This window comes from Oncorhynchus masou, chromosome 19, assembly GCF_036934945.1.
Source record: "Oncorhynchus masou masou isolate Uvic2021 chromosome 19, UVic_Omas_1.1, whole genome shotgun sequence".
NCBI classification, from domain to species: domain Eukaryota; kingdom Metazoa; phylum Chordata; class Actinopteri; order Salmoniformes; family Salmonidae; genus Oncorhynchus; species Oncorhynchus masou.
Window position 1 is genome coordinate 32,365,225 of NC_088230.1, and position 17,082 is coordinate 32,382,306.

Below are 17,082 nucleotides of genomic sequence, written 5' to 3' on the forward strand. Positions count from 1 at the left end.
TGTGGGACAGGGTGGATGTGTGACAGGGTGGATGTGTAACAGGGTGGATGTGTAACAGGGTGGATGTGTGACAGGGTGGATGTGTAACAGGGTGGATGTGTGACAGGGTGGATGTATGACAGGGTGGATATGTAACAGGGTGGATGTGTGACAGGGTGGATGTGTAACAGGGTGGATGTGTGACAGGGTGGATGTATGACAGGGTGGATGTGGGACAGGGTGGGATGTGTAACAGGGTGGATGTGGGACAGGGTGGATGTGGGACAGGGTGGGATGTGTAACATGGTGGATGTGGGACAGGGTGGATGTATGACAGGGTGGATGTGGGACAGGGTGGAATGTGTAACAGGGTGGATGTGGGACAGGGTGGATGCATGACAGGGTGGATGTGGGACAGGGTGGATGTGTGACAGGGTGGATGTGTAACAGGGTGGATGTGTGACAGGGTGGATGTGTAACAGGGTGGATGTGTGACAGGGTGGATGTATGACAGGGTGGATGTGGGACAGGGTGGGATGTGTAACAGGGTGGATGTGTGACAGGGTGGATGTGTAACAGGGTGGATGTGTGACAGGGTGGATGTGTAACAGGGTGAATGTGTAACAGGGTGGATGTGTAACAGGGTGGATGCGGGACAGGGTGGATGTGTAACAGGGGGAATGTGTAACAGGGTGGATGTGTGACAGGGTGGATGTGTAACAGGGTGGATGTGGGACAGGGTGGATGTGTAACCTGGTGGATGTGTGACAGGGTGGATGTGTAACAGGGTGGATGTGTGACAGGGTGGATGTATGACAGGGTGGATGTGGGACAGGGTGGATGTGTAACAGGGTGGATGTGGGACAGGGTGGATGTGTAACAGGGTGGATGTGTAACCTGGTGGATGTGTGACAGGGTGGATGTGTAACAGGGTGGATGTGTGACAGGGTGGATGTATGACAGGGTGGATGTGGGACAGGGTGGGATGTGTAACAGGGTGGATGTGGGACAGGGTGGATGTGTGACAGGGTGGATGTGTAACAGGGTGGATGTGGGACAGGGTGGGATGTGTAACAGGGTGGATGTGGGACAGGGTGGATGTGTGACAGGGTGGATGTGGGACAGGGTGGATGTGGGACAGGGTGGATGTGTAACAGGGTGGATGTGTAACAGGGTGGATGTGTAACAGGGTGGATGTGTGACAGGGTGGATGTGTACCAGGGTGGATGTGTAACAGGGTGGATGTGTGACAGGGTGGATGTGTAACAGGGTGGATGTGTGACAGGGTGGATATGTAACAGGGTGGATGTGTAACAGGGTGGATGTGTAACAGGGTGGATGTGTAACAGGGTGGATGTGTGACAGGGTGGATGTGTAACAGGGTGGATGTGTAACAGGGTGGGATGTGTTATACCTCTGTCTTGCATCACTGATTCCTCTGTCTGAGGGCTATATGCTACACTTGCTTGCTCACAGACCATCTGGCCCAGGCCCTGGACACATATTCTCTAGGGGCGCAGGACAGGACACTACTGGGGTGTGGGGGGGGGAGTATTGTAAATATATTCTCCCCCAGAACAAACAGATGTCCCCAGCCATTATCAGTGATGGATGAACCCCCAGTCTACAGCATCAATGACATGCCCGGTGCTCACTTACTGCTCTGTGTGTGTGTGTGTGTGTGTGTGTGTGTGTGTGTGTGTGTGTGTGTGTGTGTGTGTGTGTGTGTGTGTGTGTGTGTGTGTGTGTGTGTGTGTGTGTGTGTGTGTGTGTGTGTGTGTGTGTGTGAGCGTGTGCGCGTGCGTGTGTATATGTGCATGTGTGTGAACATGTGTGAGCATATGTGTGTTTGTGTTTGTCTGCGTTTGCATATATGTGTGTGTGTGTGTGTGTGTGAGCGTGTGTGTGCGCGTGCGTGTGTATATGTGCATGTGTGTGTGTGTGGAATGTATGTGCGCACGTGTTTGTGTTTGTCTGCGTTTGCGTTTGCATATGTGTGTGTGTGTGTGTGTGTGTCCGTGTGTGTGAAACCAAGCAACATTTTTAAAAACACACTCATGAGCCAGTAGAAGCACTTCATTCATCTGAAGCTGGGGTCTTGTAACCTCCCATGTCCAGGGACCCCCGCCCAGGAAAACCGGCGACCCAGAGACCCCCATCATATGTTAGCAAAAAGTTAAGTACTGTCTTGTCATTATGCGAATGATAATGGCAAGTAGAAGTACATTTGAAATGAACAAATCTGGTAGAACGTTTCATTATTTGGACCCCCACAGTTCATTTGAAGAGGAAGTGTAAACTCTGGCATTGGCCTATTAGCTAGAAAGATATCTTGAAAGTGTAGAGAATATTTTTGCTGTTGTAAGGGAAATTTCTGGCAGTTCTACAAAGCTTTTCAATGACCTGAGATATATATTTTTTCAGTTTAATGCAAATTTAAAGCAATTCTACTCAGTTTGCCATGGATCTGAAAGACAATTGTGCAGTTTTAAAGCTAATTTCCTATAATTATATGCATTTTACCATGTGTTCCTCTGATCAAACATGTCAAAAAAATCGATGTGTACGTGCCTTCAACACCTGTTAGATTTTTCTCCCTGACTGTTTAGCTTTCATTTGATTGTTAGATCTCAAAAATGGTATTTAACAAAAATTATATTCAGTTCAATATCTTTTCTGCTTACTTACTATCTGATTTTGGACGTTTAAGTTGACGCTGAAACAATTTTTCCATTCCATTTCCATAAATGACCGCTGAGATGGCCTACCTAAGAATTTTATATACAAAATAAAACTCTGCAATTAGCTCCAATGACTGTAATTTCCTCCATATTATAGGAATCATTTGAGAAAAATATAATAAAAAAAAAAACTATTGTATTGGAGAAAATAGTAATTTTGCATACCTTGGCATTCAAACCAAATCATTTCTTTAAATAGAAAAACTACTGACTGGCATTTGAGGATGGAGGAGGATGTCAAAAAGCAAGGGAAGGAGGAGAGGAAGGACGCTTGATACAAACACCCAGATGGTACTTGAATATGCACTGGCTGGTCTAGACATTTGTTTGACAAAGACCAATGCACGGGCGGATTGTACCCGAAGGGGATCAAATCAAACTGCTTCCCCTGCACACCCACAGCTACGACACCTATTACAGAAATCAATGTTACGGCTGAGGTAGCACCTTCCTCGCTAGATACAGTCTGTCGGCTAACCGAGATTCAGTCACTCACCACTTCATTCAAATCAAGGCAGCCCATGTCTGAATACCACTACCCCTGCAGATAGAGAAAGCAATTATCGCCTTCAATCTAATTCCATGCTAATTAACCATGTGTGTAATCCAGCAAGTTTGCTGACTGCTGTCCAAAACACTATAACGCAATTCACCCAGCAAGGTTTGTTTCATTATTAGATTAGCAGTGTGCAGTGACTTATATTCCACACAACAGCGGTGTCTGACTCAACAGCTGTCAAAGCAGCGAGATTCGCACAAGCGTCCTAATTCATTATAATAATTTATTTATCCTCAGATTGAATTATGAATGCGAGAGCCCTGGATCCGAGGGCTAGTCAGGCTAGTCCATCATCTAATTTGTCCAATTTCCATCGTTAACTGACGACCCCTCTGAATTGTCTGGGGCACGTGTTTTGTCAGCACTCCTTGGGTGGAGTGGTTGATGGGTGTTGTGGGGCAGAGTTGGATTGTGGGTCTAGACTGAATCTGACCGGTGAGTGGGGCTATAGGAGAAACAGAACAGTGTGATGGGTGTTTGTTTTTACAGGGACAGTGCACATTAAACAACGTTTCAGTAAAAGTGACGGTTTTAGCCAGCAGGCTAATTTTCAGCTGCAGTCCCTGGGCAGGTTATTAAAAACAATTACAATAACAATACAGACAAACAATAAGCAGTGAGCACATGCAGAGTAACAGTGAACAAGCAATACGTAGCATGCAGACAGAGTAACAGTGAACAAGCAACATGTAGCATGCAGACAGAGAAACATAGAACAAGCAACACGTAGCATGAAGACAGAACAACATAGAACAAGCAACACGTAGCATGCAGACAGAGAAACAGTGAACAAGCAACACGTAGCATGAAGACAGAACAACATAGGACAAGCAGCACGTAGCATGAAGACAGAGAAACAGTGAACAAGCAAGTTTTAGTTGGTGTAACAGAAGGTGGTGATTCAATGGAAAGGAGGAGGAAGAGAGGAGGTGGAGAGGAGGAGGAGAGGAGGAGGAGAGGAGAGGAGGAGGAGAGGATGATGAGAGGAGAGGAGAGGAGGAGGAGAGGAGAGGAGGAGGAGAGAAGGAGGAGAGGAGGAGGAAGAGAGGAGGAGGAGAGGAGAGGAGGAGGAGAGGAGAGGAGGAGGAGAGAAGGAGGAGAGGAGGAGGAAGAGAGGAGGTGGAGAGGAGGAGAGGAGAGGAGGAGGAGAGGATGATGAGAGGAGGAGGAAGAGGAGAGGAGAAGGGGGAGAAGAGAAGGAGGAGAGGAGGACGAGAGGAGGAGGAGAGGAGGATGAGAGGCGAGGAGAGGAGGACGAGAGGCGAGGAGAGGAGAAGGGGAAGAAGAGAAGGAGGAGAGGAGGACGAGAGGAGAGGAGAGGAGAAGGGGGAGAAGAGAAGGAGGAGAGGAGGACGAGAGGAGGAGGAGGGGAGGACGAGAGGCGAGGAGAGGAGGAGGAGAGGAGAGGAGAGGAGGAGGAAAGGAGGAGAGGAGAAGGGGGAGGAGAGAAGGAGAAGAGGAGGAGCGTAGGAGGAAGAGAAGGAGGATAAGGAGGAGTTGAAGAAGGAGAGGAGGAGAGGAAGAGGATGAGGAGGAGGAGGAGGAGGAGGAGGAGGAGGAGAGTAAAGTTCAGTCTGAAAGTCATTGATCCATCAGAGAGACATGACATGCCTGGAATGGACCAGTCTCAGAAGAAGCTAAGCAATACGCAAAAGTAGAGTAGGACAAACACACACACACACACACACGCACACGCACACACACACACACACACACACACACACACACACACACACACACACACACACACACACACACACACACACACACACACACACACACACAAGTTATTCTATCTTCTAAAATGTATTTACATTATACAATCCTATTTTCCTTAACCCGAATTTTAATTCTTTAACCCTAACCCCAACCCTATTCATAACCCTAACCCTAACCCCAACCCGAAACCTAACCCAACGCCTAACCTTAAACCTAACCCCCAATGCTAATTCTAACGCAAACCTTAACCCTAACCCCCAACTCTAACCTTAACCTTAACCCTAGCCCCAACTCTAAACTTAACCCTAACCCCAACTCTAACCTTAACCCTAACCCTAACCCCTAACTCTAACCTTAATCCTAACCCCCAACTCTAACCTTAACCTTAACCCTAGCCCCAACTCTAAACTTAACCCTAACCCCAACTCTAACCTTAACCCTAACCCTAACCCCTAACTCTAACCTTAACCCTAACCCCTAACTCTAACCTTAACCCTAACCCCAACTCTAACCTTAACCCTAACCCCCAACTCTAACCTTAACCCTAACCCTAACCCCAACTCTAACCTTAACCTTAACCCTAAACCCCAACTCTAACTCTAACCTTAACCCTAACCCCCAACTCTAACCTTAACCTTAACCCTAACCCCTAACTCTAACCTTATCCTTAACCCTAACCCAAACTCTAACCTTAACCCTAACCCTAACCCCAACTCTAACCTTAACCTTAGCCCTAACCCCCAACTCTAACTCTAACCTTAACCCTAACCCCCAACTCTAACTCTAACCTTAACCCTAACCCCCAACTCTAACCTTAACCTTAACCCTAACCCCTAACTCTAAACTTAACCTTAACCCCTAACTCTAACCTTAACCTTAACCCCTAACTCTAACCTTAACCTTAACCCTAACCCCAACTCTAACCTTAACCTTAACCCTAGCCCCTAACTCTAACCTTAACCCTAACCCCAACTCTAACCTTAACCCTAACCCCCAACTCTAACCTTAACCCTAACCCTAACCCCAACTCTAACCTTAACCTTAACCCTAAACCCCAACTCTAACTCTAACCTTAACCCTAACCCCCAACTCTAACTCTAACCTTAACCCTAACCCCCAACTCTAACCTTAACCTTAACCCTAACCCCTAACTCTAACCTTAACCCTAACCCCCAACTCTAACTCTAACCTTAACCCTAACCCCCAACTCTAACCTTAACCTTAACCCTAACCCCTAACTCTAAACTTAACCTTAACCCCTAACTCTAACCTTAACCTTAACCCTAACCCCCAACTCTAACTCTAACCTTTACCCTAACCCCCAACTCTAACTCTAACCTTAACCCTAACCCCTAACTCTAACCTTAACCTTAACCCCCAACTCTAACTCTAACCTTAACCTTAACCCCAACTCTAACTCTAACCTTAACCCTAACCCCCAACTCTAACTCTAACCTTAACCCTAACCCCAACTCTAACTCTAACCTTAACCCTAACCCCCAACTCTAACTCTCACCTTAACCCTAACCCCAACTCTAACTCTAACCTTAACCCTAACCCTAACCCCAACTCTAACCTTAACCTTAACCCTAACCCCCAACTCTAACTCTAACCTTAACCTTAACCCTAACCACCAACTCTAACTCTAACCTTTACCCTAACCACCAACTCTAACTCTAACCTTAACCCTAACCCCAACTCTAACCTTAACCCTAACCCCTAACTCTAACCTTAACCCTAACCCCTAACCTTAACCTTAACGCTAACCCCAACTCTAACCTTAACCCTAACCCCTAACTCTAACCTTAACCCTAAACCCCTAACCTTAACCTTAACGCTAACCCCAACTCTAACCTTAACCCTAACTCCTAACTCTAACCTTAACCCTAAACCCCTAACCTTAACGCTAACCCCAACTCTAACCTTAACCCTAACCCCTAACTCTAACCTTAACCCTAAACCCCTAACCTTAACCTTAACGCTAACCCCAACTCTAACCTTAACCCTAACCCCTAACTCTAACCTTAACCCTAAACCCCTAACCTTAAAGCTAACCCCAACTCTAACCTTAACCCTAACCCCTAACTCTAACCTTAACCCTAAACCCCTAACCTTAACCTTAACCTTAACGCTAACCCCAACTCTAACCTTAACCCTAACTCCTAACTCTAACCTTAACCCTAAACCCCTAACCTTAACGCTAACCCCAACTCTAACCTTAACCCTAAATCTAACCTTAACCCTAAACCCCTAACCTTAACGCTAACCCCTAACTCTAAACCCCTGAGCTTTAAATAGCAGTTGTCCTCTGTTTTACTCTCCTTGTGGGGAGAGTAAAATGTATTTACATTATACAATCCTATTTTCCTTAACCCGAATCTTAATTCTTTAACCCTAACCCCAACCCTATTCATAACCCTAACCCTAACCCCAACCCTAACCCAACGCCTAACCTTAAACCTAACCCCCAATGCTAATTCTAAACCCCTGAGCTTTAAATAGCAGTTGTCCTCTGTTTTACTCTCCTTGTGGGGAGAGTAAAATGTATTTACATTATACAATCCTATTTTCCTTAACCCGAATCTTAATTTTGGGATTTCAGATCCCGACAAGGATAGAAGGACAAGAACACACACACACACACACACACACACACACACACACACACACACACACACACACACACACACTTACAGGCCTATGGATGTTTATACTGGAGGTAATGAGATCACAGATGAACTGATTTGTTTTTACATGATGGTACCAGGGACGAGAATAGAAAAGGCAGGGCATAGACATGTCTGGTGAGGGGAGCATAGATCTCACTCATTCATTCAGTTAGTTCTTGGGATTGTGCCAAATACATTTGAAGTCAGAAGTTTACATGCACTCAGGTTGGAGTCATTAAAACTCGTAAAACACTCCACAGATTTTTTGTTAACAAACCATAGTTTTGGCACGTCGGTTGGGACATCTACTTTGTGCATGATACAAGTAATTTTTCCAACAATTGTTTACAGACAGATTATTTCACTTATAATTCACTGCTTCACAATTCCAGTGGGTCAGAGGTTTACAAACACTAAGTTGACAGTGCCTTTAAACAGCAGGAAATTATGTCATGGATTTAGAAGCTTCTGATAGGCTAATTGACATCATTTGAGTCATTTGGAGGTGTACCTGTGGATGTATTTCAAGGCCTACCTTCAACCTCAGTGCCTCTTTGCTTGACATCATGGGAAAATCAAAAGAAATCAGCCAAGACCTCAGAAAACAAATTGTAGACATCCACAAGTCTGGTTCATCCTTGGGAGCAATTTCCAAACGCCTGAAGGTACCACCTTCATCTGTACAAACAATATTACGCAAGTATAAACACCATGGGACCTCGCAGCCGTCATACCGCTCAGGAAGGAGACGTGTTCTGTCTCCTAGAGATGAACGTACTTTGGTGCGAAAAGTGCAAGTCAATCCCAGAACAACAGCAAAGGACCTTGTGAAGATGCTGGAGGAAACGGGTACAAAAGTATCTATATCCACAGTAAAACGTGTCCTATATCGACATAACCTGAAAGGCCACTCAGCAAGGAAGAAGCTACTGCTCCAAAACTACTATAAAAAAGCCAGACTACGGTTTGCAACTGCACATAGGGACAAAGATCGTACTTTTTGGAAAAATGTCTTCTGGTCTGATAACAAAAAGGGAACTGTTTGGCCATAATGATCATTGTTCATCGTTCATCGAGACTTACATTTCCCTCACTAACTTTAAACATCAGCTATCTGAGCAGCTAACCGATCGCTGCAGCTGTACATAGTCCATCTGTAAATTGCCCACCCTACCTACCTCATCCCCATATTGTTTTTATTTACCTTTCTGCTCTTTTGCACACCAGTATTATTACTTACACACCATCATCTGCTCATCTATCACTCCAGTGTTAATCTGCTAAATTGTAATTACTTTGCTACTATGGCCTATTTATTGCCTTACCTCCTAATGCCATTTGCACACACTGTATATAGACATATTTTTTTTTCTATTGTGTTATTGACTGTACGCTTGTTTATTCCATGTGTAACTCTGTGTTGTTGTTACTGTCGCACTGCTTTGCTTTATCTTGGCCAGGTCTCAGTTGTAAATGAGAACTTGTTCTCAACTAGCATACCTGGTTAAATAAAGGTTAAATAAACCATTAGACCATTGGATCCCAATCAGAGGCATCCTATTTAGGTTGTCAATTACCATTTTGGTTTTGTGGGTTACTATCTATGTGTAGTTGCATGTCAGCACTCGTGTTTATAGCTTCACGTTCATTTTGCTAGTTTGTTTAGTGTTCTTTGTTTAAATTAAGACACATGTATTCATGTCACGCTGCACCTTGGTCTCCTCGTTATGACGAACGTGACAAGACATCAGTCTGGAAGTTAAAGCTTGGTCGCAAATGGGTCTTCCAAATGGACAATGACCCCAAGCATACTTCCAAAGTTCTGGCAAAATGGCTGAAGCACAACAAAGTCAAGGTATTGGAATGGCCATCACAAAGCCCTGACCTCAATCCTATAGAACATATGTGGGAAGAACTGAAAAAGTGTGTGTGAGCAAGGAGGCCAACAAACCTGACTCAGTTACACCAACTATGTCAGGAGGATTGGGCCAAAATTCACCGAACTTATTGTGGGAAGGCTAACCGAAACATTTGACCCAAGTTAAACAATCTAAAGAAAATGCTACCAAATACTAATTGAGTGTATGTAAACTTTTGACTCACTGGGAATATGATGAAAGAAATAGAAGCTGAAATAAATAATTCTCTCTACTATGATTCTGACATTTCACATTCTTAAAATAGAGTGGTGATTTTAACTGACCTAAAACAGGGGATTAAATGTCAGTAATTGTTAAATACTGAGTTTTAATGTATTTGGCTAATGTGTATGTAAACGTCCGACTTCAACTGTATGCTGTAGCCCAGATTACGGCCTGTTAAATGTTTTATTTCATCTTTCAATAACCCTTTTATTTTATCAGGATGACTGCCTGTTTCCATTATTCACCAGACCTTAATTTGAAACTATTTTCGGTAAAGTACACATGAACGAGAAGAAGGAAAATAAATAGTTTGGGCTCAGATTCATCGTCATCCCCCGACCCAACGTTATTCAATCAGCAGGTGATGTGGCTGGTGGAGACATCGAGAAACTCTATCCCCCACAAAATCCTAGTCTAGCCACACTCCATTCTATAAAAGACATCTGTCAGAAACACGAGCTTCCATTGCCTGCCCTGTTAAAGAGAAGCTTCCTCTAACCGAGAACGCTCTGTTTCCCATCAGCATTTTTAAGACAAGACTTCGGAGACCAACAGGTACAAGAGAATCAGAGTTTGTGTGCGTGCGTGTGTGTTTGTGTGTGCGCATGCATGCACAGTATGTGTGTGTGTGTGTGTACTGCCAACTCTCTGTGTGTGTGAGTGATAGGTTTGAGACAGGTTTCCTTAAAAAAACAGCAAGTTTGGAGAGAATAATAGCTAGTAAATAACAACAGTATATAGAGAATAGAATAATAGCTAGTAAATGATAATAGTATATAAAGAATAGAATAATAGCTAGTAAATGATAATAGTATATAGAGAATAGAATAATAGCTAGTAAATGATAATAGTATATAGAGAATAGAATAATAGCTAGTAAATGATAATAGTATATAGAGAATAGAATAATAGCTAGTAAATGATAATAGTGTTTAGAGAATAGAATAATAGCTAGTAAATGATGATAGTGTATAATATAGTGCAGTATAGTGTAATATAGTGTAGTGGAGTGTAATATAGTGTAGTATAGTGTAGTGTAATATAGTGTAGTGTAATATAGTGTATTGTAGTGTAATATAGTGTAGTGTTACATAGTGTTGTTTAGTGTAGTATAGTGTAATGTAGTGTAGTAATTGTGTAATATAGTGTAGTGTACTGTAATATAGTGTACTGTAATATAGTGTAGTGTAATATAGTGTGGTGTAATATAGTGGAGTGTTGTGTAATGTAGTGTTGTGTAATATAGTGTCGTGTAGTGTAATATAGTGTAGTGTAGTATTGTGTATTATAGTGTAGTGTAATATTGTGTAGTGTAGTGTAATATAGTGTAGTGTAATATAGTGTAGTGTTGTGTAATATAGTGTAGTGTAATGTAGTGTAATATAATGTAGTATAGTGTAGTATCGTGTAATATAGTGTAGTATAGTATCGTGTAATATAGTGTAGTGTAGTATTGTGTAATATAGTGTAGTGTAATATAGTGTTGTGTAATATAGTGTAGTGTAATATAGTGTAGTATTGTGTAGTGTAGTGTAGTACCGTGTAATATAGTGTAGTGTAATATAGTGTAGTATAGTGTAGTGTAATGTAGTATCGTGTAATATAGTGAAGTGTAATATAGTGTAGTGTAGTATCGTGTAATATAGTGTAGTGTAGTATAGTGTAGTGTAATATAGTGTAGTGTGATATAGTGTAGTGTAATATAGTGTAGTATAGTGTAGTATCGTGTAATATAGTGTAGTGTAGTATCGTGTAATATAGTGTAGTGTAATATAGTGTAGTGTAGTATCATGTAATATAATGTAGTGTAGTATTGTGTAATATAGCGTAGTGTAATATAGTGTAGTATAGTGTAGTATCGTGTAATATAGTGTAATATAGTGTAGTGTAATATAGTGTAGTGTAGTATCGTGTAATATAGTGAAGTGTAATATAGTGTAGTGTAATATAGTGTAGTATAGTATCGTGTAATATAATGTAAGTGTAATATAGTGCAGCATAGTGTAGTATTGTATAATACAGTGTAGTGTAGTATCGTGTAATATAGTGAAGTGTAATATAGTGTAGTGTAGTATCATGTAATATAGTGTAGTGTAGTATAGTGTAGTATAGTGTAGTGTAATATAGTGTAGTGTAATATAGTGTAGTGTAGTATCATGTAATATAGTGTAGTGCAATATAGTGTAGTATAGTGTAGTATCGTGTAATATAGTGTAGTATCGTGTAATATAGTGTAGTGTAGTATCGTGTAATATAGTGTAGTGTAATATAGTGTAGTGTAGTATCATGTAATATAATGTAGTGTAGTATTGTGTAATATAGCGTAGTGTAATATAGTGTAGTATAGTGTAGTATCGTGTAATATAGTGTAATATAGTGTAGTGTAATATAGTGTAGTGTAGTATCGTGTAATATAGTGAAGTGTAATATAGTGTAGTGTAATATAGTGTAGTATAGTATCGTGTAATATAATGTAAGTGTAATATAGTGCAGCATAGTGTAGTATTGTATAATACAGTGTAGTGTAGTATCGTGTAATATAGTGAAGTGTAATATAGTGTAGTGTAGTATCATGTAATATAGTGTAGTGTAGTATAGTGTAGTATAGTGTAGTGTAATATAGTGTAGTGTAATATAGTGTAGTGTAGTATCATGTAATATAGTGTAGTGTATTATCGTGTAATATAGTGTAGTATAGTGTAGTGTAATATAGTGTAGTGTAATATATTGTAGTGTAATATAGTGTAGTGTAGTATCGTGTAATGTAGTGTAGTGTAGTATTGTGTAATGTAGTGTAGTGTAATATAGTGTAGTGTAATGTAGTGTAGTGCAATATCATGTAGTATAGTCTGGTGTAGTATCGTGTAATATAGTGTAGTGTAGTATCGTGTAATACATTGTAGTGTAGTGTAGTATGGTCTAGTGTAATGTAGTTTGGTGTAATATAGTGTAGTATCATGTAATATAGTGTGGTGTAGTATAGTGTAGTGCAATATAGTGTAGTGTAATATAGTGTAGTGTTGTATCATGTAATATAGGGTAGTGTATTATTGTGTAATATAGTGTAGTATAGTGTAGTGTAATATAGTGTAGTGTAATACATTGTAGTGTAAATTAGTGTAGTGTAGTATCGTGTAATGTAGTGTAGTATTGTGTAATATAGTGTAGTGTAATATAGTGTAGTGCAGTATCGTGTAGTATAGTGTGGTGTAGTAGCGTGTAATATATTGTAGTGTAGTGTAGTATGGTGTAGTGTAATGTAGTTTAGTGTAATATAGTGTAGTGTAGTATCATGTAATATAGTGTAGTGTAATATAGTGTAGTATAGTGTAGTATGGTGTAGTGTCATATATTGTAGTGTAATTTAGTGTAGTGTAGTATCGTGTAATGTAGTGTAGTATTGTGTAATATAGTGTAGTGTAATGTAGTGTAGTATTGTGTAATATAGTGTAGTGTAATGTAGTGTAGTGCAGTAGCGTGTAGTATAGTGTAGTGTAGTATCGTGTAATATATTGTAGTGTAGTGTAGTATGGTGTAGTGTAATGTAGTTTAGTGTAATATAGTGTAGTGTAGTATCATGTAATATAGTCTAGTGTATTATTGTGTAATATAGTGTAGTATAGTGTAGTATGGTGTAGTGTAATATATTGTTGTGTAATTTAGTGTAGTGTAGTATCGTGTAATGTAGTGTAGTATTGTGTAATGCAGTGTAGTGTAGTGCATAATCGTGCAGTATAGTGTGGTGTAGTATTGTGCAATATAGTGTTGTGTAGTATCATGTAATATATTGTAGTGTAGTGTAGTATGGTGTAGTGTAATGTAGTTTAGTGTAATATAGTGTAGTGTGGTATCGTGCAATATAGTGTAGTGTAATATAGTGTAGTGTAGTATTGTGTAATGTCGTGTAGTGTAGTATCGTGTAGTGTAATGTAGTGTAGTGCAGTATCGTGTAATATAGTGTAGTGTAATATAGTGTAGTGTAGTATCATGTAATATAGTGTAGTGTAGTGTAATATGGTCTAGTGTAATATAGTGTAGTGTATTATACTGTACTGTAATATAGTTTAGTGTAGTGTAGGTTGGAGTTTAATGGTTGTTGTGGGTTTTCAGATATACAGTCTATAAGCATGTACAGACCCATGCAGACAAACACACACACACAGAACGTTTTGGTAACAAAATATGCCAGGTCGGCTGAGTTTGGATAAGACGGCATGCCTCACCCTATTGTACCGATGTGTGTTGTTGAGCGTTTCTCCATGCCTCTTGGTCCCCCTCAGGTTCTCTGGCAGGCTATTCCAGAGGCTGAGGGCATAATAACTAAAGGCTGTCTCTCCATGCCTCTTGGTCCCCCTCAGGTTCTCTGGCAGGTTATTCCAGAGGCTGGGGGCATAGTAACTAAAGGCTGTCTCTCCATGCCTCTTGGTCCCCCTCAGGTTCTCTGGCAGGTTATTCCAGAGGCTGAGGGCATAATAACTAAAGGCTGTCTCTCCATGCCTCTTGGTCCCCCTCAGGTTCTCTGGCAGGCTATTCCAGAGGCTGAGGGCATAATAACTAAAGGCTGTCTCTCCATGCCTCTTGGTCCCCCTCAGGTTCTCTGGCAGGTTATTCCAGAGGCTGAGGGCATAATAACTAAAGGCTGTCTCTCCATGCCTCATGGTCCCCCTCAGGTTCTCTGGCAGGTTATTCCAGAGGCTGGGGGCATAGTAACTAAAGGCTGCTTCTCCATGCTTCTTGGTCCCCCTCAGGTTCTCTGACAGGTTATTCCAGAGGCTGGGGTCATAATAACTAAAGGCGGTCTCTCCATGCCTCTTGGTCCCCCTCAGGTTCTCTGACAGGTTATTCCAGAGGCTGGGGTCATAATAACTAAAGGCTGTCTCTCCATGCCTCTTGGTCCCCCTCAGGTTCTCTGACAGGTTATTCCAGAGGCTGGGGGCATAATAACTAAAGGCTGCCTCTCCATGCCTCTTGGTCCAAGGCATTTGGATAGTTTAAAAAGCCAGTTCCGGAGGACCTGAGGGACCTACTGGGTACATAACTTTAAAAGCATGTCTGACATGTATTGGGGTGCACAATCCTGGATTGATGTAAAAACCAATAGAAGAATCTTAAAATGAATTATAAAACTCACAGGCAGCCAAAACCAATGCAGTGGGACATATACAGCCAACATCGTCATCTGCACATCTATCACTAAAGTGTAAATGCTAAATTGTAATTATTTCGCCTCCATGGCCTATTTAGTGCCTTACCTCCCTACTCTTCGACACATGCACACACTGTACATATATCTTTCCATTGTGTTATTGACTGTACGTTTGTTTATGTGTAACTGTGTTGTTGTTTTAGTCGCACTGCTTTGCTTTATCTTGGCCAGGTCGCAGTTGTAAATGAGAACTTGTTCTCAACTAGCCTACCTGGTTAAATAAAGGTGAAATAAATTTAACAAAAAAACAACAAAAAAACAATGGGAATATACAGCCAACACCAAAACAATGGGAATATACAGCCAACACCAATACAATGGGAATATACAGCCACAAACATTCAAAAATATTTTTTTATCGATATTTTGTTTTTTATTTAACCTTAATTTAACTAGGCAAGACAGTTAAGAACCAAGTGTTATTTATAATGATGGCCTACGAGAAGGCAAAAGGCCTCCTGTGGGGATGGGATAAAAAAATAAATATATATATAGGACAAAACACACATCACGACAAGAGAGACACCCCAACACTACATAAAGAGAGACAACACAACACTACATAAAGAGAGACACCACAACACTACATAAAGAGAAATAATACAACATTAGATAAAGAGAGACGCCCCAACACTACATAAAGAGAGACAACACAACACTACATAAAGAGAGACAACACAACACTACATAAAGAGAGACACCACAACACTACATAAAGAGAGACACCACAATACTACATAAAGAGAGACAACACAACACTACATAAAGAGAGACACCACAACACTACATAAAGAGAGACACCCCAACACTACATAAAGAGAGACACCCCAACACTACATAAAGAGAGACACCAAAACACTACATAAAGAGAGATACTACAACATTAGATAAAGAGAGACACCCCAACACTACATAAAGAGAGACACCAAAACACTACATAAAGAGAGATACTACAACATTAGATAAAGAGAGACACCCCAACACTACATAAAGAGAGACACCACAACACTACATAAAGAGAGATACTACAACATTAGATAAAGAGAGACACCCCAACACTACATAAAGAGAGACACCCCAACACTACATAAAGAGAGACACCACAACACAACATAAAGAGAGATACTACAACATTAGATAAAGAGAGACCACAACACAACATAAAGAGAGATACTACAACATTAGATAAAGAGAGACCACAACACTACATAAAGAGAGATACTACAACATTAGATAAAGAGAGACACCCCAACACTACATAAAGAGAGACACCACAACACTACATAAAGAGATACACCACAACAATACATAAAGAGAGACACCACAACACTACATAAAGAGAGACACCACAACACAACATAAAGAGAGATACTACAACATTAGATAAAGAGAGACCACAACACTACATAAAGAGAGACACCAAAACACTACATAAAGAGAGATACTACAACATTAGATAAAGAGAGACACCCCAACACTACATAAAGAGAGACACCACAACACTACATAAAGAGAGATACTACAACATTAGATAAAGAGAGACACCCCAACACTACATAAAGAGAGACACCCCAACACTACATAAAGAGAGACACCACAACACAACATAAAGATAGATACTACAACATTAGATAAAGAGAGACCACAACACAACATAAAGAGAGATACTACAACATTAGATAAAGAGAGACCACAACACTACATAAAGAGAGATACTACAACATTAGATAAAGAGAGACACCCCAACACTACATAAAGAGAGACACCCCAACACTACATAAAGAGAGACACCACAACACTACATAAAGAGATACACCACAACAATACATAAAGAGAGACACCACAACACTACATAAAGAGAGACACCACAACACAACATAAAGAGAGATACTACAACATTAGATAAAGAGAGACCACAACACTACATAAAGAGAGACACCACAACACTACATAAAGACACTACAACACTACATAAAGAGAGACACCCCAACACTACATAAAGAGAGACACCACAACACTACATAAAGAGATACACCACAACAATACATAAAGAGAGACACCACAA